Here is a 24,814-nt window from a genome sequence, read left to right as displayed (position 1 = left end):
ACACAGGTGCAAGCAATCACATGACCGGTGATGTAGAGAAGTTCTGTGATCTGAATAAGAAAATACAAGGGTATGTCAAGTTCGGTAATGAATCCAAAGTCAGAATCGAGGGCAAAGGATCAATAATTTTTCAGTGTAAGAATGGAGAGCATAGAAAACTCCAAGAAGTGTACTACATACCTGACTTGTGCAGTAACATCATCAGCCTTGGTCAACTATCAGAGAGTGGAGACGAGATCAAGATACAGGAGCCATTTTTGTGGATACATGACAGAACTGGTAGATTGCTTATGAAGGTCAAGAAGTCCCAAAATCGCCTCTACAAAATAGAACTTGAAGAAGTAACTCAAAATTGCTTGGTTGCTGAAACTAGAGATCCAACGTGGCTATGGCACATGAGGTTAGGTCATGTGAACTTTGCCTCACTAAAATTGATGTCCGAAAAGAGTTTGATCGAAGGAATTCCCAAGATGGTGATCCCAGCAAGACCGTGTGAAGGGTGTCTCAGTGGGAAGCAAACTCGACTCCCATTTCCAACAAGTACAAGTTTCAGGGCAAAGAAAAGATTAGAGCTCATTCATGGCGATCTGTGTGGGCCCGTTTCACCACCAACACCAGCTGGGAACAAGTATTTCATGTTGCTTGTAGACGATTTCAGTAGAGTAATGTGGGTGTACCTGTTAAAAACAAAAGATGAAGCATTGCAGACCTTCAAGAATTTCAAAACCAAAGTCGAAATAGAGACGGGTGAAAAGATGAAGATACTTAGAACAGATAGAGGAGGGGAGTTCCTCTCAAATGAATTTATCATGTATTGTAACGAGACCGGGCTCGATCGACACTACACATCACCCTATTCTCCACAACAGAACGGGGTGGTAGAAAGGAGAAATCGGTCGGTACTAGAGATGGTCAGGAGCAGCTTAAAAGCAATGGGGGTGCCAGATGTGTTGTGGGGAGAAGCTGTGAGTCATGCTGTCTACATACTCAACAGGGTAAGCACAAAAGCCATAAAGGATTCTACACCATATGAAATATGGACTGGAAGAAAGCCACATGTTGGCCATTTGAAGGTATTTGGGTGCACTGCCCACATGAAAATCGCTAAGAGCCACCTGAAGAAGCTAGATGATAGAAGCAAAAAAGTCGTGTATCTCGGAACCGAAAGAGGAACGAAAGCTCATAGATTGCTGGATCCTAACACAGGAATGTTGTATGTAAGTAGAGATGTAGTATTTGAGGAAGATCAAGCCTGGGATTGGGAGAAGACAACCAAAATAAAAGCAATTCCCGGAATGAGTTTCACGGTAGAAGGCTTTGATTTGGATGATGTTCAAGGAGGAGAAGCCGACCTAGATCCATATTCTCTACAATATGATCACGGGTCAAATACTGATAGTAATTGGGCTAATGACGATGAGCACACAAGTTCCCCATTGGGTTCCCAAGGAAGCCCACATAGCCCAACTCCCATAAGCCAGTCGGATACGCAAAGCTCACCCATTTCACCAATCACACTCGATTCAACGACCGCATCTCCCACCACCGCCTCTAGCTCCACAGGTGGCGGTGCACCACGACGATATCGTCTCCTCACAGATCTGTATGATAATACAGATGAAATTCATATTCCCATGGAAGAGCTTATGATGATTCAGAATGAAGATGAGCCCAGTACGTACCAGGAAGCGAAAAACAAAATCGAATGGATCAATGCGATGAAGGAAGAAATGTCATCAATCGAGAAGAATAAGACCTGGACCCTAGTTGAACTCCCAAAAGGCCAGAAAGCAATTGGGTTAAAATGGGTTTACAAGGTAAAGAGGGGTCCAGATGGAGGAATCTCAAAGTATAAAGCAAGAGTTGTGGCGAAAGGGTACGTGCAAAAACAAGGGATCGACTATGAGGAAGTTTTCGCTCCGGTGGCAAGGATTGAAACCGTTCGTGTAATTCTAGCTCTTGCAGGGTCAAGAGATGGAGGGTGCACCATCTTGATGTAAAAACAGCCTTTCTGAATGGAAGACTGGAAGAGGAAGTATACGTCTCACAACCCGAAGGATTCGAGAAGCAAAACGCAGCTGGGAAGGTCTACAAACTATCCAAGGCCCTGTATGGATTGAAGCAGGCACCCAGGGCCTGGAACACGTGTCTTGACAAATACCTAAAGAGTTTGGGATTCGCGAGATGTCATCACGAATATTCTGTGTACACAAGAAAGAAAGAAGGAAGAATCCTAATAGTAGGTGTCTATGTCGATGACCTGTTGGTCACTGGTAACTGTCCAAAGGATGTAAGCGATTTCAAGATGGAGATGAAAGCCAAGTTCGAAATGAGTGATCTTGGTCTGCTAACTTACTATTTGGGAATCGAAGTCAGCCAACAAGATACTGGAATAACTCTAAAACAAGAATCGTATGCCAAGAACATCCTAAACAAGACACGTATGATGAATTGCAATGCCACAAGAAGCCCAATGGAACACAAACTAAGGCTGACAAAAGATGAAGATGGAGAACCCGTGGACCCTACTGAATACAGGAGTATCGTTGGATCACTCAGGTACCTTACACACACACGCCCTGATCTCTAATACGCAGTTGGTGCTGTCAGTCGTTATATGGAGAAACCAACTGTGAAACATCTTCAAGCAGTGAAGGGGATACTCAGATACATAAAGGGTACTCTAAACTATGGCTTGTCATATGCAAAAGGAGATTATAAAGTCAACCTCACAGGGTATTCTGATAGTGATTTTGGTAAGGATTTGGAAGATGGGAAGAGCACAGGGGGGATAGCATTCTACATGAATGGGAATTTGGTAACTTGGACCTCACAGAAGCAAAGAAGCGTAGCCCTGTCATCATGTGAAGCTGAATTCATGGCTGCCACTATGGCAGCTTGTCAAGGAATTTGGCTTCGTCGGTTGCTCACAGAAATAACCGGGCAAAAGGTGCCACCAGTAACATTACTTGTTGACAATAGATCAGCCCTTGACCTGATGAAAACCCCAGTCTTCCATGGGCGTAGTAAGCACATTAATGTAAGGTACCACTTTATTAGAGAGTGTGTTGAAACAGGGGAGATTGTAGTAAGTCATGTGTGTGGCACGAGGCAGAAGGCAGATATCCTCACAAAGTCAATGTCAAGAGTAAAACATGAAGAAATGCGAGAACTAATTGGAATGAAGCCAGTTCAGAATTAAGGGGAGAATGTTGAAGTAATTCAGAAGTTGTTAAGAACGTTTTTGTTTAGGAAGAATAAATCAAGGCCACGTTGGAATGTCTTACCTGGTCTCTAGCTAGTAGTTAGTATTCCCTATTTTTCTGCATTTCCATTGGTTTAAATACCTAGGCATTGTGTACGTTGTAATCATCTCTTCCAGTTGAAATAATACATCACAAAACCTTTGCCTAAACTACCCCTCTGTAAAACTTTCTTTTGTCCCCTGTTACTTCTCTTCTACAGGAACCTTGTGAAGAGCCTGTCAAAACCAACATGTTGTGCGAGATTTGCAAGAGAATAACTATTTCTGGTAGCTTCGAGGGGGTGTGACAAATTGCGCGTTTTGTATGATTTCAAAAAAGCAACGCCTGGTTCTGTTGTTGGATACCGGATTTATTCAAACTTTACCCGCGATATTAAGTATTTTGTCATTGGGTCAAATAAGTTGTAATTTGTAAATGGTAAAAATCGTTATTATAAGATATTTTCATTTTAAATTATTTTAACTTTGTTTGTAATTTTCAAGTTTAACAGATAAATTCTTTTTATGTGTATTTTTTATTTATAATATGATATTAATAAGATGGTACCAAAGTATTTGTTATGTATGCTCTTGTTATGAAGTTTTTGAAATCAAAAAAGCTATTGTCTTTAGGGTTTTCACATTGCTTAGGCTATACGGAGTACATGTATGAGTCGTGTGTAAGATGACTTGCCTATCCAAGTCATATGTGACATGCTAGCGAACACCGCTGTTAAGGTTTGTAAATGACTGATGGTGTGGATGGAATTATAGTTGAGAGAGAGATAGAGAGATCATTACTTTTCTTCGGTAAACATCATTTTTAAGGGTTAGCGACTTGATATTTTGTGAGATATGGAATGGTATTATGTGATGTGTCACGCCTTCATGCGTAAACCACATCGTTCAACCTTAGAGCATCCATAATGTATTGAACTTCATAGAATTCAATGGATTGTCACATCATTTTTCTATAATCCATACAACTCTATCATTTTTTTCCTACAATGCATTGAACTCTATAAAGTTCAATATAATGTTACAAAATGTAACTTATAGTAAATATTTATGAATTAAAAAGTTTCATTTTTCCCATTGAAGAGTTCAATGGCTATTGAACTCCAAATTCATTGAATGCCAAGGTCGCATCTTACAATGGTAGAGTTTCATCCATTGAATAACACATAGATTTGTCACCTCATTGAACTCTCTCATTGAACTCACCATTGTAGATGCTCTTATGAAGATACAAGTTTTAATATAGACTTGTTTCATAATTCTAATAAGGGAAAACTACAAACAAAATCTAAACATATTGGTCGTCCTTATATATTTTTTTAATTTAATTAAATCCTAAAAACTAGTAATCGTATTCAATTTAACCTTTTTACCCGGTCAACAGGTCATCCAACTTTCAAAAATTACACTTTTGGTTCAGATTTCAAATTTTATTACAAATTCGGTCCAAAAGTTATGAATTCATCATAACTTTAGTTTTTTATAACTTTTTTTCTCAAAGAAATTTTCAAATATGTTTTTTCTTTAAAAAATCATATTTATACAAAAAAAAAACATATTTTCATATAAAAAATCTTATATTTTCTATATAAAAACAATTTTTAAAAAGAAAAATTGTATACGAAATACCTATTCTTAAACGTAAGTATTTATTAAGTACATAAATATATACAAGTTCGTTTTTATAAAAAAAATATACGAAAACATATTTTACAAAATACAAAAAAAAAAAAAAAAAAAACCCTATACGAACACCTATTTTATTATAAATGTATTTGTATACAAACACATATTTATAAAAAAAAGTTGTATACAAACACCTATTTCATACTAAACATGTCTCTCTCTCTCTCTATATATATATATATATATATATATATATATATATATATATATATATATATATATATATATATATATATACTAGTTTATAACCCGTGGGAACCACGGTTATAAAATTAATCAAACTTTTATAGTAAAAACTCAAAATTATTAATAAGTTATTTTAAATAAATTATTAATTTAAGAGATATTTTTATTAGTTATGTGAAATTATAATCATTGATTCAAATAAATATATAAAATTAATTTTTAATATATATTAGATATTTTTTATTTGTGAATTAATGAAAACAATAATTTAAAATTTAAAATTTAAAATTTAAAATTTAAAATAGAATCACATTAATGAGGAGGTTTAATAAATTTAAAATGGAAAACTAATAGATTGACAAGTGGCAACACATTAATTAAAATATCTAATATGGTGACACATTGCAAAAGAGCTACTATTTTATTAGTATACTAGTTTATAACCCGTGAAACCACGGCTACAAAATTAATTAAACTTTAATAGTTAGAACACAAAATTATTAATCAATTATAATCGTTAATTTAAATAAATATATGAAATTATATCACCATATAATTTATTTTAATTTTTATTGCATTGTTATTAATTTATTGTAATTAAAGTGAAAATTTTAAAATTTGAAATAGATAATTAATAGGTTGACAAGTGGCATGCATTAATTAAGAGATTTAATAGAGTGACACATGGCAAAAAAATAATAAAATGTATATTAATTAGAAGGCCTAATATGATGACACATGTCAAAAGGAGATTAAAACTACTCTTTTATTAGAATAGGGATATATATATATATATATATATATATATATATATATATATATATATATATATATATATATATATATATATATATATATATATATAGGAAATATACTTTACAACCTCACATAAACTTAAGTACTAAGCATCTGAACTATGGTTGTAAACGAACTGAACGTTCAACAAACTGATCGTGAACCGTTCGGCGGGAAGTTCGTTTATTTAATAAATGAACGAATATGAACACAAATTCTTGTACGTTTAGTTAAACAAATGAACATGAATAATGATCTCGTTCGTTCAATTATTTTGTTCGTTTACATTTGTTTATGTTCATTCATATAAGTTCCTTTTATCTTCATATATGTTTAATTGTGTTTGATTACATTATTATATTATATGTTCATTTATGTTTATATATGCTTGTTTATCTTTGTTCATTTATGTTCGGTTAGCATGTTTACAAACATAAACAAACGAACATGAACAGTGTAATATGTTAAACGAACGAACATGAAGAAAAAAACTTGTTCATTTAACCGTTTGTGTTTGTTCATTTGTTCGGTTAACTTAAACGAACGAACATGAACAAGCCCCGTTCATGTTCGTTTGGTTCGTTTACAGCCCTACTCTGAACTGTGTTGTTTTAACTTAGTAAATATACCGGTTCGGTTTTCACTTGGTAAATATATCATCCCTATAGAATTTCTTTCCCCTATTATCGTTTAATCATCGATTTGTTTTTTCTTTCCTCGGTTATCATTTATTACTTCCCCCCAGTGAACATTACTATTTTCAATCGTCACGAAGGTCGAAGATAATCACTATTCTTGCTTCCCTAAAATTATTGATCCAATCCTGAATCTACAACTTCAAGTGTTAATCGTGAATCCTCTTATCACAATTGTTAGCTAATAAAACAACGTTTGATGAGGTTTAGTACCTAAGCGTAGGCGGGACTGTAATGTATATTCACTTTTCCTATATATATATATATATATATATATATATATATATATATATATATATATATATATATATCATACATACATACTTATAAAGCTAACATTTTTTCTTGAATCTCATGCATTTGAAACCCCCATTCTTTTTTCCTTTCACCACATTCATTTGAAACTCCCATGACTTTTCAAATTCTTTATAATAGTAATTATAATTTGGTAATTAGGTTAAATAAATATCAAATCTAAAGTGTAATCATATATAAACTAAATTTCAATATTAAAATAATATCTTTAATTCTTCTTATAAAATTATGTTTTTTAACTTTTAACATATCATACTTAATTTATTAGTTTTAATATATTGTTGGATGTAAACTATTATCATTTTAAAGGTATAATTTTTGAACAATTTGTATAAAATACTTAAATTATTAATTAAAATATAACATTATAGGCTCAACTTAAATATAAATTTTATTTAACTTAAACAACCCAAAGACTATTTTATAAATAGTTAAAAGTGATAAATTGTAGTGTCTTTCTAATAATGATTGTAAGTTGGTTAATAAGGTTAAATAAATATCAAACCTAAAGTGTAATCATAAATAGACTAAATTTCAATTTAAAATAATATCTTTACTTCTATTTATAAAGTTATTTCTTTAAATTTTAACATATTATACTTAATTTATTAGATTTAAAATGTTGTTGCATGTAAACCATTATCAGTTTAAAGCTACAACTTTTGAACAGTTTTGACAAAATACTTAAATTGTTAATTTAAATATAATATTACAGTGTTAACTTAAATATAAATTTCAGTTCCACTAAAAAACCAAATAATATTTTTTAAATAGTTAAAAGTGATAAATTATAGTGATAAATGCAAAAACTAAATTGTAATATCAGTTTTGTTGGGTTTTGAGCATTCTAACACTCCTAAGTGTACATGCAACCCTAAATACCTTGGATCTATTTTTTCTCTATTATACATGCAAATATGAACTTCCAAGGTATTATCCTAATCTAGCATACAAAACAATGAAGATAGAATACATACATCTTTGATGTAGAAAGTCTTCATGAAGCTTGAGTGCCTAGTGCCCCAAGTGTGACACCTCAAATGGTTCACACAACATCATATGCTTTTGGAATAACCTTGAGAGAAATGTAGAACACTTGAAATCGGCTAGCCCTTATCTATCTTACATAGTGGCCGATTTTTCCAAGAGTATGATCTTTATATAGTGTTACAATTAGGGTAAACCCTAATTGTCATGACTTTCCATTTCCTTGGATCCATGGGTTCAAATACACCATGGAGCATCCTATGGGTTTTAGCCCAACTTGAAAATTCCATGGAGCATTAGCCCACTATACAAGTATGGGTGATTTACACAATCAACCCATATATTTAATTAGTCTTCTTTTGATCACTTAATTAATCCTAGATTAATTCTTGATCAATACTAATTAAATAATCCTATTAATATATTAGAACTTATAATATATTAATAATCCTTAAGTGTTATTTCTCTCATTATAGTCTATCCAAATGTATGATTCCATGCAACCCAAATGGACCATCCCGGGTCGGGTCAAGTCTCACCAATTATAGTTATGGACTTAGACATTAATCCAACAGTCTCCCACTTGGATAAGTCTAAAACTATTATTGCGTGTGACTTCAAGAACCGACTGGCAATCGTAGTTCTCAAAAGCTTCTGTCGAACTCTGACCTTGTAGATGAAATCTGACCTTTGTCAATGATTTATCCATTAGATAAGGGATCATATATTCCTCCATTTTAGATATCATATGGACTGAGACATGGATTATAATCATTCTCTCCGTCCATTTGTTGTTTTCCCGATTTCCGATTTATGACGACTGACTAATTGAACAAATCAAATCAATCCTGGCCCGGCCGAGCACTTCCATTTGTCATCATCAAATCATCGAGGGGCCCACAGATATCGCTTTTATCCCGAAGGTAAAAGGAATGGATAAACTTCGACTCATATGGCTTGTTCTACTACTTGTTGAATCATACACAAAGGCACGTTTTATAACACTGAGTTACCGTATGCATTTTCGTGCAATCGATATATAACCAACTCATAGTAACAACTCATATCTCTAGGTTTGAAGAATATAAGATATTATCGTCTCATGATCACTCGTGATAAAATCCATGAAGTGATTCCAATGAGCGCGGGTTGAATCCAATACTCAGAACTTATGAGCACTCATGAGTGTTGTAGCCCTTTGTCCAATATCTTAGACCTCTACAAGCCAACCCATGATAGTCTTAATTCATATCTACTTCCAACATATGACCGACTGTGGATGGTTTGAATAACTTAGTCATTCAGAAAGAACAACTTAGTTATTATGGAAGTCAAAACATGCAAAATGAAACACAATAATAATAGAATCTAATATGGTATCAAAACCTATGAATATAAATAAAACACCTTTTATTTATCACCATATGATTACACATTATTCATTGTATATTGTTTCAGCTATCAACTTTATTCTTGAATTTAAAACAATAGTAGTCCCATGCTCCAAGCATGTACACTATGTTTTCTAAACACTAGTCATGTCACACACCAAGTATGCATACTATGTTTGTCTATGATCTTCACTTTGTGAATTAGATCAATTGAACATAACTCCAATGATCCTCTTTTACAGTCCCAAATCCTTACTGCAAATGCAAGAATTCCAAATTCATGCCATTTACTGAAATCTGTTAGATTCTAAACTTATATGCATTGATCTTCTTGTAATGATTATGCACAAAGTCAGAAAGACTTGACAACAACCATTACAGAGCATTCCAAAGGAGATCACCTCCTTGGAAACATCCTTTTTGCATTAAGTTTCCTAATCTTACACAGATTGAAATTTCTAACTTTGAAACATTTCCAGATTCCATTTTGACTATCACTTCTGAAAAAGAGTTGCCTCCTTACAGATTATGTCAATATGGTCCTTCCAAAATTATCACTATACTTCCAACTATCCTTGAGCAACCAATCTTTGGTAAACCTTAGATTGTCCTCGACAATTGTTTAATCCTTTTAGTCATATCCAATTCTAGACCTTTTCCCTTCTTAATGCCCCAGGCATTTGGAAAATTTTAGAAAGGATGAATATATAGCACATGTAATCGATCCTATATCCGAAGCATATGGGACACGATTCACGATGTCTCACATAAAGACTAAACCAGTCTTTTGCTATACTATTTCCATTTCAATTTTCCAAGTTCTCATAATTCAGATTATGAAAAGGGATGCCATAATCATAATCGCATTTTAGAACGCATATAATGGACCCATATACAGAATTTCCTTATGTTGAGCCATTCCAACATGAAATTCATATATATATCCTTGACTAAACACGATTAAAACCTCCATCTAAGCTTTTAGATTTGAGATGAAGTATAATGTCCTCTCCCTTAATTATAGCAAAACAACTCTTTCCCAATTGAAACTTTTGTTTTCTATAATTAACATTGCTAACTTGCAATACTTATCATAATTATCATGCTCCCACTAACATGATGATTATTAGAATAACACTTATGCTCCCTAGCTTTGACATGTACTCAGAAATCAGCTGACTTTCTTACCAAAGTTCAGATTTCTGATACTAGATTGTTTTGATAAAACTTTATCAAAATCATACACCTTCCCTTAGATAGCACACTTGTGTGTCTAAACAATTATGAATAGGGATGCCATAATCATAATGGTTAGACCTTTTTGCCACTTCTCACAAGTCCAGGTTAGTGTGCCGGTAAACCACACACGCTTCACTAACGAATTTGAGAATGCAAATATTACAATTGCTATCTAGCTAAAATCTACTTAGTGAAAGTGTTTCCTCACCATCATTTTCATGAATCGGAGAGAAACCTTATGACACTTAGATTTAATGGTGTATGTGTTCTTATCCATGTGAATTGTCAAAAGCATAGTCACAAGACAAGGATAATGACAAATCCAAACTCATATGGACTGAACTCAATCTTAATTTCTTGCCACCTGGCAGCTCAATGGCCTGCCATTGCTTCCAAGTTGTTGTGCAACAAATTGAGAACTCTAAGAACTCATATGCAAAACCAACTTTAACTGGAATGGGCACAGAATATGTCAACACGATAGGTTATAAACCTCAAGTCGTGTGCTAGTGAAGAACTTCAGGTTTTATTCTTGATTAGTTCTTGAGACTTTCAAGACTTTTAAGAGTCCCACTGTCCTCTTGGCATATAAGGCTTTCTTGTCAGATATTCAAGAGATTGTGTGGATTCTAATCAAGACAAATACTTCACACAATTTGCCTTAGTTGGTCTTTGTTTTGTCCAAAACATCACAACTTACCAATTTCAAATGTACAAGAGTAGAAAACTTTTACTCTTACATTTGACAAGTGTTTTAAACCTTCTTTAAGACATGTCACTCAAATTACAATCTTGGAGTATGACTCTAAGACTTGTATTGGAACGAAGTATGATTCATCTTCTTAATTTAACCATTTCAACAATTCAAGTTCCTCTTCTTAGTCATAAGAATGCACTAAGATTTCCTTAGAGAACTAATTGTGCTATGGTTTCTTAATCATTAAGATGATCACAAAACTGATACTAAAGTACTCGTCCATCTTTTCAGATTTGAGAACCTTTTATCTTTTTGCCTAAGTTAATTCTTCTTATTCGCTCTGCCTTACATTGGACCCTTTTCCAATGTCTCAGAATTACACTTAAGCTTGTAAGTATAATCATATTTACTGAGCTTTAGTAAACTATGACGAATAGTCTTATTGATCTTTTGTGGTGAACTTAATCAGTGCACAAGAATGTGTACTCGATCCCTTAGTCCATTACTTGACTCACACATCCATGTGACAAATAATTAGTCTTAATTTTCCAATACTTGAAAGTTCTCATTCATCATGCTATACAACTTGCATGATTCCAAGTTCCGGTCCAATTGAAACTTGGGTGATGAGAATCTTCCCTTATTTGGTAAATTTAGACATTACCACAAATGAAAGAATCAATTTCATATTTCCATTCTTGCTCTTAATGGAATCTTATAAGCAACACAGTTTTTTCACAAATGTCATTGTAAGGATATTTTAAAATAAATAAAATCAAAAATTTCCTTTTATTTTAAAAACTTTGCGAAAAAACTATCCTTACAATCCATATGAAAACTTGTTGTTATCTATTCCTAAGAAATACCTCATAACTCCAAAGAAGTAGCTCAAGAATCTGATCTTCAAACTATGCGATAGAAATCCATCTACGCGATCAGATTCAACATATTCTTTCTTTAAGTTTCTTTATTTTTCTTTAATTCTTAAAACATCAACATGTGACCCAGTCACATCATATATCAAGAATCTCAGAATAGAAACTTAGCAGAGTTAGATTGTGGATTTTACTTGAAGTAGAGTCAAACTTATTGACTTTAACACCCTTAGGTAAATTTGGCAGCTTCGTAACTAATGCCCCTTCCTTTGGCAATATAAACATATGGATCCTTTGGTAATGGTACACGGGACTATCATAGACTTAGCATTTCTCTTTACCATTTGGTCAACTGAATTGACTATGGTCGATCCCTTTCCATTGGGAAGAGAGTGCCTTACTGAATATCCAATGTCATCATTGTCAATGTCCATAAAGTTTTTGGAAATTGATCTTAGCAAATGGATAAGATCATTAAGAGTATTGTCATAGTCTATTTCATAGGTGTCCCAAAGGAACTCACTATGTGACTTAGAAAGTGATTGAGCCACCAACTTTCTCACGACTTTGACACCCAACTCTCTCGGCTTGTCAATATGTGACTACATCTCCAAGATATGATCACACCTAGACCTTGCCTTGCCAATAGGGCTTGAGTGACCTTGAACTTGTGGGTTAGGGAGAATAATTGGAGGATGTGAAAGAAGTATGATTTCCATGGGACATCATCTTCATTTAGGAAAGCTTGTTTCAAGAGATTTGGGAAGATCATAAATGTCTAAACCAAACATCTTTTGGGAGATATTCAAGATAGTTGATCTAAAGTCCTTAATATAACACCCAATATGAAATATTAAGGCTAGGACCCAACACAATACTTTTATAACTTGGAAGAGGTATGCCGTAATCCAAGCTATAAAATATTTGAAGGTAGGTGAATGACGATTCACCAGTTTCCACCAAGATAAACGAAATTTATTATTAGGTTTTAATTGGTTTTGAAACTCCTAGATCTTTTGAGATTCATTGAACTGTTCAATGGCATGTTTCAATCTCGAGTGTGCCCTTCAGGTTTTGTGACTGGGATGCCGAGGATCACAAAACAAGGTGTGACCACACACGCTCCATCGATACTATGATAAACATTAAGTTACCCTTTGCCTACCTTGTTAAATACGAGTTAGTGTGCCGGTTAACCACACACGCTCCACTAACCGACTTAAACAAAGTGCGAAGTGTAATTTCATGGATTAGCACCTTATTCACATTTTCCTAAGTAACTAATATTGGGTATTAATAAGAGTTTAGTTACTTAGTATTTATCATTAATACTTTTAATGAAGGGAGAATTATAGTCCTTGTCCTACTCGTTCGGCTAACGACCCTCCACCAGTGAAGGAAGCGGTGGGTGAGAGTGGACACCCATTAAACTGCCATTTTATAGGCTGTAACCTTATACCCCCCCCTTATAGACCAGCTTCGTGAATGAGGCCTACTAACGGTAAGACTGACTTGCTCTTATCACTACTAGAAAAACAGCCTTTTACGACGCTCATTGTGCGTCGTAAAAGGCTCAGACGACGCGCAAATGCGCGTCAAGGAAGGCCCTGTCATAAAGAGAGACGACGCGCATTTACGACGCTCATTTACGACGCGTGTTTACGATACGCAACGCGCATCAAGGAAGGCCCTGTCATAAAGGAAGACGACACACATTCGTGTGTCGTAACCTTACGACGCGCGTGTTAATGACACGCAATGCGTATCAAGAAAGCCCCTGTCAAGAAAGGCCATGTCATAAATGAAGATGACACACATTTTTGCGTATCATAATTTTAAATGTTTAAAAAATATATATTTATATATTTATTAATTTTTAAATTAAATTTGCATTTAATGTCTCATAATAGAAATAAATTACCATATACAAAAAATACAATCCATTGCATAAAATTTAATGTCATACAATTCTATTTCATTATAATATATAAATTTGTATTCATCTAATCTACTCTGTGTTTCATAGTAACAATTGAAATGAAGAATGCAACACTTGCATTTGCAGCATCTTATCTCTTTCAGCTTGAGCTTTCTTTTCCTCTTCTAACTCCAGAGCTATTCTCTTTCATCAATCCTGTAAAATTAATTCTTGTTATGACACTCTACTTTTAAACCTACCAAGTTCACAGGTAAGATTGCAATTCCAATTGGATTAACACTTGAATGCAACCTTGGGATCCCTTAAGTGAATGCAACATTCATTTTATTTATTTGTTTGTGTTTATTATTTAATCAGGCTGTGGTATATTCTAGAAAATGTGTTCAGGCAAAAGTTTTATCCACTTGCAATTCCACTTGGATCAACACCAAAAATACCAAACAAAACTGCAGAAATGGTACATGTTCTATCCTTCGCCACTACACTCATTATCTGTTTGAGCCTTCAAAACTTCACCACCAAACTCACCTGAAACACCATACACCTGTCAGTCCTGTTGCAAATGAAAACAAAATCTGAGAAATTTACTTACCTGCTCCGTTACACTCTCCACGAACCCATCACAAATGAATATTTCAAGCCTCCATCAAATCACCCTTACCTGCTCACTATCGAAACCAACATCACCAACATCATAATTGAGCCAGAAAATAGAAAAGCAGAAGGAGAAAAGGAAATAAGAGTGACCCAAGAGGCCAAGACCTTCCTGCTACCAATCGAAACAAGAATAAGGAGAAAAAGAAATAAGAGTTTTTTTTTGTTGTTCCTGTGATTTTCGTTTGAAGCAAAATACCAAAAAAAAGTTTTTTGTGTGTTTTTCGCATGAATCAAAAGAACAAGAAAAAAATCATAGAATTGGAGGCCATCACCCTCTCAGATCCCACTGTTCATCATCTTCTTCGTCTCGAACATCTCAAACCTGCAACACAAACCGGAAAATGTTTTGCATACAAGACCTTAGCATTCAATAAGAGTTGTTGAGATTGAATCTCCTTCCTTGATGTCTTCATATGCAGCAGAAAGAGAAGGAAAAGAACAGTGTGCATCACCATTGATCCGATTAAGAGGAATATGCCTAGAAGTAAAATACCAACCAACTTAATATATATAGTATATATGTCATAATTACACATCATCATGTATGTATAAATAGATATTATACCTGTAGAAATATTATGGATCTGTCTCTTCTCTTATATCATGAGGACAACATGCATCCACTACCATTCAAATGTCTGAATCACCCTTCTTAACCACAGTTACATTCCATGCATGAGGTGCAAAATCCAAATACCCTCTCATAAGTTCACATGGTACTTGAGGCTCCATTCAATCACAAAGGTACTGAATTATAAGCAAATAGGAAAAGAAATAAATTATTTATTTATACACAGAAAGTAAATGAGGCATTACTGATTACCCAAGTAAATAGATTATTAAACTACCTTCATGAGCAATCACCCCTTATGAAAAAGCCTCCAAAAATATCCATTTAATTCCAAGTTGCAATGCAGTTAAATAAGATATCTACATATATCAAATAGAAATCATATTCACAATATACATTGTCCATTATCTTCTTTGATATTACATATGCTAAGGACTTATGCACAAGTATTAATCAACTATGAAAAATGGTTTTATTATTGGACCGATTTAACATATGCATGGACTTATTAAGTTTATTCATGAAAAAGAATAGAATAGAAAAGCACCTTTAGCAAATCTACCCAGTTTTAGCAAATGTATTACAAATACAAGAGTTGTTGTACCTCAACTGCTCTTGCTTCAAAAAAGTGATCAGGTCTGGGCGCATGTCGATCTATTAGATGTGGTCAGAGTAAGAGGAGTGGGATTTCTTGGTGGGATATTATTATTATTGGTATCACTTACCATACGGGGCATTTTATTGGCACCCAAAAACCACTTTGAAAACCTTGATGTGACCACTGTTGACCATTACAACCGATCACATCTTACATCTTTAATTCTTTTCCTTTTAATTTACTATAAGTACAAATCTATCCTTCGTAATTTAGTTTTTCATTTTACTAATTTATATTTTGCTATATTATATTTTTAATTTTTTTTCTTTATTTGTTGTAATTATAAATCCAATCTTCTACAGTTTTATTTACTGTCTATTTATTTTATTCAGTGTCATATATTAAAAGTAAATTACATGAATGGTATTTATGATTTGGAATTATTTATACAGTTAATCTTTAACATATATAAAAGTAAATTACATGAATGGTATTTTTAAATTGTTTGGTTATTTTTCTAGTCACTAGCTAGCTCGTTTTAATGATAATGTTGTTCTATATATAATCAAGATAATTTGTCTCAAATTCAACAAGAATTATACAACAAAATATTAGCGCACCTCGAAATATACAATTTAAAAGTTAAAGATCTATTTCGTAATTAATATAAAAAGATGGCTAGATGTTCATAAAAAATTATTAATGATTTATATTATACTTATTATATTGTCTTGAAATATAATCGGAAAGCATGTAAATAATATAAATAAGATGGTTATAGATGTAATATTTGAACATATCATTCCATTTTATTAGCAAGTTCGAGTTATCTATTTCATGATTAAATACGGAAGATAAAAAAAACAATAATTAAAAAAATAATTGTCAAAGACTCGTATCTTAAGAAGTAATACATTTTTTATATTATTAATATATGATTATATCTTTTAATAACTATAAAAATGCAAATCATCTAAAAAATAATATGTTAAATAAAGATTATATATGTAATATTATTTATATTAAGTAATATAAAGAATTAGAATATAAAATAATATGTAAAATAAAATATATACAATTTGTTAATATGTTTATTTATATTTAAGAACACAAAAGATCAAAATTAAAATGAATATATAACATGAGGGTCATAAATGTAAGTTTATGATATCGTAATGGGTTAGATGCTTTAGCAAAGTCAAAATGGTTTTTGCCTTTAAAACTGGTTTCAATCTAGTTTTGGGTGTGAATAACAACACCCTTGCCATACTCATACTTTGAGAAGCCAACAGTTGTTGTAGTATCTTCTTCATCTCATGTCTACTCCATCAATCAACAACATTATCAGTTCTAACTACTGAATATAGTTAACTTCCTATGACAAGTAATAAGAATTTTTTATAAATCAACTTAATCACATACCAAGATCATCTGTAGAAGTTGATGCTTTCTTTCTATTAGTTGGAGGCTTTTTAATATCCACTGGATTGGTAAGTATAGGAGCTTTTTGAAGCATAGATTGCAACACCTTTTTCTCTGACCAATAACAAAACATAATGAGCCAAATTTTGCATTTACAATAACTCAATAATTGACAATTTCTTAAATTAAAAAATCCTTTCAAGTAAATACCTTCTTGTAGAGCTTCAACAGTGAATTGCATGCAGACCTTGGCAATCCTTCTCCAGGCTAGATATTCTTCTCCTAAACCAATGTTTTATGAAAATAAATTTTCAAACCATTTACTTTGCTTGCAGTAAAATCCAATGCAACATTTATATAAACAATAACCTCAGAAGCCAATAACTTGCAACGTTCATTAGCTGCACTACATTCTAATTAAGCATTTCCATACTCTGTCCTCATAGCCTCAAGTTCCACCTAATCACATAAATAAATAAATAAATAAAACATAGATGGTCTCTCATTTGGATTCCTTAATAGCCTGCTAAAATAGTACACAAGAAGATATATGGGCACCAGCAGATTGTCCTATGACATAAATCATGTTAATTAAACAAGGCTGAGAAACATCTTCAACCATATCATTGATTGTACCCTTAGGATAGTTTCTACATGCAAACCAAATTATCTCTGTTTTAATCTGAAGTCTTGAGAATATTAATTTGATCAGTCTCAAGTCACCTATAGTCAAAGATGCCACTATGATATCCGTTATATTATCTGGACACCCAAACAGAAGCATACACCAGGCCTAAATATATAAAATCACCCATATTTCATTAAGCACATTAGATAAATACTTTATGCAGATATAAATTCATTAAAAGGGAATTTATTTTATATTAGTAAACTAACCAATGTAGACTTTGTTGACTTCATCTAATAACCACTAGCTCTAGATAAATTCCAATACTCTTAATCTCAATAAGAATCTCCCTTGGACTTGCAAAATGTTCAGGGCTTCTGGTTTTTGTTCCATTAGAAAGTGCACTGACACTATCTATAAAAGTAGCCTGAATACTTCCGTATAATTATAGAAAAAATAAAAATTTGTTATGTGCCCTATTACATGAGATAAAATGGGTATGCTCACACATAAATGAATAATTGTTAATCACATGTTGCTTTAAATACGACATGTCCACGTCTTATACAAACCCAAACAGTGTTTCCATCTACCTCCAGAATAAGCTAGATAATGCACGATCTATAACCATTAACTTATCAATTAGTATCTTTTTTCAAAATAATTGTGTTTCAAAATAAAAACTCAAATAAGAAAATATAAAGAGATTCGGATTTCAAATCGTTCAGTAAACAATTCTTCCTAGAATTCTTCATCAAGTTGTTTATCATCAACCCCAAGTCCAAAGAAAAACACGAGGATGTATCACTAACTTAGGTCAAAAAGCGAGGTAAGGAAAGCATACCTTAGAGTAGGAGACGTGAGAAGGTTCTTTTTGGCCTGATTCAGTTTCGTTCTTTCCTAAGTGTATTCCTTGTCATCTCTACCCGCTCATTCCTAATGAGAGTATTTCGGCCTGACCCGACTCTGACCTCTAGTTTATGGGTTGGAAGGCTCTATGCCGATGCCAGTTTTCTTGGGTCGGGTCAGTGCTCTAGTCCCGGGTCAGGTAACAACTCAATTCATAACTCGGTTGGTTGAGACATGTCTACCTAGTTATTCTGGAAACATAGTCGATGCAACTCTGAATGCCCACCTATACCTAGTCCTAGGATGACTAGCCTTGGTCCGAGCTCAAGAATACTAAGTGGCTCTATCACCCCATCATGTCCAAGAGCGTGTGGGTTGAACATTGACCCATCTGCAAACTAGCCTGATGATGTGGTTAGTGGAAGACAACAAAGTCACAGACATGTCCTTAATCGGCTTCATGTATACTTCATTGTATATACTTTCATCCTCAAGCAAACACAATACTTAGCCTATCTTCTAGGACATCTTCTCCTTGGCATTTCATCATACACCTGTTAGGCATCATCACACACATTTATCAACATCTCTCATCATGTAATTATTTCCAACATAAAAAGCAACTATTCTAATGAAATTAAACACTATTACGTAAAGTAAATGAAAAAACAATCATCAAACATTGAAAAAAATGAAAACCAAATAGTCAAAATTGATTGAAGCTATGGAAAATCAGCCCATCAGAAACCAATTTGAATTTCAAAGGAAAATATAATGGAAGTCATAAAAGCATGAATTGAAACCAAAACTAATAATCCAACAATATATTTTGAACAAACATGAGCGTGAGTATTGAAGACTTCCATTTGGAGTATAACTTGAAACAGACAGCTCATTTCCAACAATATATTCTCCTCCTTGGATCATTCTTTGTAATATCTTGAAAAGTTCAAATTAATAGTTACAAAAGAGCCGTGAATGTGACAGTGAGAAAATAGTTATTAACCAATTAACTTCTATATAGTTGTAGAGTTTAGTTGTTAAACCCTGATTCATGTAAGAATCAAAAAAGAGTATTGTTACACAAAATCAATAATACAAAAAGATCAATCACGTTAGCTATCAAAAGCCCTAATTTCAGAAAGGAAGAAAATGATGAAGAACAGAAACAAAATAAATAAAAAAAATAGATCAATCACGTTACCTATGAGAGAAAGAGGGAAAGTACAATTGAACCGGACCAATCTTGAATGGAGAGAATATGGTATGTATATACACCCTTTTTGTCTGAAGAAGTGCATTTAAGGTCGGATCGCGTCGATTGGATCGTTTTCCTGGAAGTGGTGCAAAAAAAGAGTGTCGATTAAACGATTCAAGGTGTGCAAAAAAAATATAACAACAAGACTTTAGACATTCTATAATTTTTTATGGTGATTCGATATTTTGCCAGAAACAATGAGAAAAGTCGAGTTTAGGGCCATTGTAATCTTTACATAACCGTTGACAGATATGGTGAAACAGGAAAGATGAGGATCACGGGAATGGATGAGAGTCGGTGGGTAAGAAAAATCAATCGTAAAGAGAGTCTTTAATGGGGCGATCTAAATCATCGGTGTTCCCAAACTTTAATTGGCGATCTAAATCATTGTTCCTATGTTCCATATACACGAATAAAAGTAAGGTCGGTTCAATTTTAAAATCATTGGATCATCCAAGACGTGTTCCCAAGCGTTCGGTATGAAATCGTATCCCATATCCAGTACGTGTTCTTACTATGGTTCAATACAACCCTAGAACAACTTAAAGTTTAAATTAAAGCTATAAGGTAGAGATTTTCACACTTACGATAACAATTACGGAAATAAAGACGTTTGAGAGGGAGAAAAGAGAATATTTGCCACCGTTGACCTCTGTATGGCTGGTGCTGAGCTCCAAAAATACGAAGTGGAGAAATATTGAAAGATAGATAGAAGATAGAAAAAACAAGGATGAAAGATAGATAGAAGAGAGATCTAGAGGAGAGAGTATCAGAGAGGGGAGAGTGGATTGCAAGTATGAACGATAGATAGAAGATAGAAAAAACAAGGCGGGTTTTCAAAATTTTGGGGATTTCGTTTCCCCCTTGTCTACTAAAAGCGCGTTTCATTAAAATTATAAAGCGATAGGTACAGACGACATGCGTTTAAGATAAAGCGCCTTCCGTGTTTTTAATTTTTTTTCTCGAGACGCTAAATTAAGGGCACGCAATAATGCGTGACGTAAATCCTTAATTTTTTTTGGAGAGATAACATTATTTTAAGGGCACGTCCTTTTGCGTATCATTAATCAGCGCGTGTCGTAAAAAGCGCGTCATTAAAGGTCTGTTTTCTAGTAGTGTATACATATATATATATATATATATATATATATATATATATATATATATATATATATATATTATTAACTTATAATATTATAAAGTATAAGGGTTGAATTTTAACTTTTAAAATTCTAAAGGCTATCTTGGAATTAAAGTATTCATAAGAGAAAACTTTACAAATTCCAAAACTTGAGGGCAAGTTTTGAAACTATTCAAAACTAATTAATTCCATAACTTATGTGTTTAAAGTAGTTTTAATCCAAAAACTCTTCAAGTTCCATAGCTTGAGGACAAGTTATGGAAGACTTTAAACTAATAAAAGAATTAACTTATCTTTATTTTATAACTTATGGAATTAATTAAGGTTACACTTTTTTTTATTATTTAATGAAGAGACTCTTGGTCCTCCATAACTTGAGGACAAGTTATGGAGTCAAAAAACCATTTAATTAGAACTAGACTCTTCATTTTTGTAACCTTTGCCAACTTTTATGAGTTTTATGAAAGTTAAATGTGACTTTTCATATAACTTGAGGACAAGTTACAAAAACACATTTTAGAATCAACTCTTAGATTAATTTGGATTGAAAACAATAATTTCACATAACTTTCTATTAATCTAAGCAACTCATAAGAACAAGATAATTCACATCAAACTTTTTCATGTAATTAGCCTAATCACTAAACTAATTCAAAACATGAATCTATTGACAATTATTTTTGAAATTGGATTAGCATGAACATTACCACATCAAAAACAAGTTTATAAGTCCAAAAACATCTTAGGGTAATGTTCTTAGTCCAATTCCAGCCAAAAAAGTCGAATTTATGTTGTCTGGGGGTCCAACTCGTCGAGTGCACGAACCAACTCAGCGAGTTGGATGCATTTTGCCTTGGACTCGGCGAGTCCATTCACGGACTCAGCGAGTCTGCTGGGCAGAAAGCATCAAAACTCGATTTTTCATCTACTTTTGCAGGTATAACAAGAAAACAAGCCTAGGCTTTGATACCACTGTTGGGTTTTGAGCATTCTAACACTCCTAAGTGTACATGCAACCCTAAATATCTTGGATCTATGTTTTCTCTATTATACATGCAAATATGAACTTCCAAGGTATTATCCTAATCTAGCATACAAAACAATGAAGATAGAATACATACCTCTTTGATGTAGAAAGTCTTCATGAAGCTTAAGTGCCTAGTGCCCCAAGTGTGACACCTCAAATGGTTCACACAACATCATATGCTTTTGGAATAACCTTGAGAGAAATGTAGAACACTTGAAATCGGCTAGCCCTTCTCTATCTTACATAGTGGCCGATTTTTCCAAGAGTATGATCTTTATATAGTGTTACAATTAGGGTAAACCCTAATTGTCATGACTTTCCATTTTCTTGGATCCATAGGTTCAAATACACCATGGAGCATCCTATGAGTTTTAGCCCAACTTGAAAATTCCATGGAGCATTAGCCCACTATACAAGTATGGGTGATTTACACAATCAACCCATATATTTAATTAGTCTTCTTTTGATCACTTAATTAATCCTAGATTAATTCTTGATCAATACTAATTAAATAATCCTATTAATATATTAGAACTTATAATATATTAACAATCCTTAAGTGTTATTTCTCTCATTATAGTCTATCCAAATGCATGATGCCATGCAACCCAAATGGACCATGTCGGGTCGGGTCAAGTCTCACCAATTATAGTTATGGACTTAGACATTAATCCAACAAGTTTAACTAAAATATTTCCTAAACATATTTATATAATTGTTAAAAAATTTCAAATAAGTTGCTTAAAATAACTTATAATAACAATATTTATAAATAACTCTATATAAATGATTATATTGTTACCTTCAAAATCAAAAAAATAATGTTTGATGTTTTAAATAATTATAATGATAGAAATTAAAACATTAAGCAAATAAATTATAAAAAATTAGTTAAAAATAACAACTATAAATAATATTAAACCATATATAATATTTAATTTTATTGATGTGTAACTCATGAGTAGAAGTCATTCAAACGATTGAGATTATGACGTTATAATAGATGTATATATTATCATATAATTCAAAATAATCAATATATTATATCAAATTAATATATGAATTATTATATCAAATTTAACAACAACGTTAGTGTTATATTTTAATATATATATATATATATATATATATATATATATATATATATATATATATTTGTAAAGACTTCAGCTATATAAGTGTTTCTATGCATTACAATGTCAACTCAAATATAAATTTCAGTCTCATTTAAAAAAACTAAAGAATATTTTGTAAATAGTTAAAAGGGATAAATTGTAGTGATAAAAGCAAAAACTAGATTGTAATCTCAATTTAACTAAAATATTTCTTAAATATATTTTTGTAATCGTTAAAAGTTTCCAAATAAGTAGCTTAAAATAACTTACAATAACAATAGTTAAAAACAACTCTATATAAATGATTATATTGTTAGCTTAAAAATAAAAAACAATGTTTGATGTTTTAAATAATTATAATGATAGAAATTATTAAAAACCATTATTTATACATGTCCGTTTCGATTTAACCCTAATATTTTTATTTGTTACTTATTTGCCATTAATTGTGTTGACTGGTTATGAAAAGTCAATGGTAGCCGGTTTCGTCGATTTAATAGGTTACCCTAACATTTTAGATACCCAAAATCCACTTTTTCCCCAAAACCTCTCCTTCACTCTTGCAAAAGGCGTTCTTCCTCACACATCACGTCTTCTTCTTTTCCATGGCTTCGTCTTCAACAACTTCTATCAGCAAACCGATTTATCGCACTAAGTGTGATTGTGGTGATCAACTGCAATACTCAGTTTCAAGAACTGATAAAAACCCAGGAAGAAAGTTCAAGGCATGCCCTAACTATAAGGTAAAATTGAGGGATTTTGTTTTATTTTGTTATCTTTCAAAAGTTAGTAAATGAAGCTTTTGTTGGCAGGGTACCAAAAAAGGGTGTAAATATTTCAAGTGGCTTGACACGGAAGAGATGGAGTTTTATGCTAATGAAAGGGAGCCCTATAACGAAATTGTTGCTAGTGGTGTTCTGCAGGTGATCAAGTTGTTGAAGTTTGTGTTGGTGATGTTGGTGGTTATTGGAGTAATTTTGTTAATTGGCATTGTATTTTAAGAACCAGTTGGTTAGGGCAGTTGTAATTTTTTTTGTATTTGGTAGGGTTAAGGTTGTTGTAGGTTTTTTATTTTGGTTAGGGCAGGTGATCAATGTAGTTATGGTAATGTTTGATGGAGAAGTGTATTGACAGTAATCCAATCTTATTTATGTCCCTGTGAATTGGTAATTACATTATAGTGATTCATTACAATGTAGTTATGGTAATGTACTAAATCTTGTGTAAGCAAGTGAAATGTAGTAGAACTTGGTAAAACTTGGTAATAACTGAATGTACTAAAACAAGGAAGTAAAGGACATTAACTGGAATGACAATTAACATATGATTGTAAGCAAGTGAATTGGTAATTGCATTATAGTGATTCATTACAATGTAGTTATGGTAATGTACTAAAACAAGGAAGTAAAGGACATTAACTGGAATGACAATTAACATATGATTGTAAGCAAGTGAATTGGTAATTGCATTATAGTGATTCA

The 24,814-nt window shown here is 32.7% G+C and overlaps 2 long non-coding RNA genes across 2 annotated transcripts; both read right to left on the bottom strand.

The window, feature by feature from the left end:
• Positions 1–14,108: 14,108 nt before the first annotated feature.
• LOC145099974 (uncharacterized) lies at positions 14,109–15,467 on the bottom strand. The gene is made up of 4 exons (XR_013704736.1): positions 15,290–15,467; positions 14,660–15,202; positions 14,529–14,595; positions 14,109–14,262 (listed from the first exon to the last, which is right to left on the bottom strand). It is a non-coding gene; the product is annotated as an uncharacterized LOC145099974 (long non-coding RNA).
• A 2,058-nt stretch (positions 15,468–17,525) lies between these two features.
• LOC145099973 (uncharacterized) lies at positions 17,526–20,814 on the bottom strand. Its single transcript, XR_013704735.1, has 5 exons — positions 20,638–20,814; positions 19,997–20,126; positions 18,788–19,346; positions 17,685–17,774; positions 17,526–17,597 (listed from the first exon to the last, which is right to left on the bottom strand). It is a non-coding gene; the product is annotated as an uncharacterized LOC145099973 (long non-coding RNA).
• Between the last annotated feature and the right edge of the window lie 4,000 nt (positions 20,815–24,814).

The sequence above is a fragment of the Lactuca serriola genome, chromosome 4 (assembly GCF_051521515.1).
Source record: "Lactuca serriola cultivar US96UC23 chromosome 4, Lser_US96UC23_V15, whole genome shotgun sequence".
Taxonomy (NCBI): domain Eukaryota; kingdom Viridiplantae; phylum Streptophyta; class Magnoliopsida; order Asterales; family Asteraceae; genus Lactuca; species Lactuca serriola.
The sequence above is the reverse complement of the archived record's forward strand: the minus strand, read 5'-3'. Positions and strand labels throughout refer to the sequence as shown.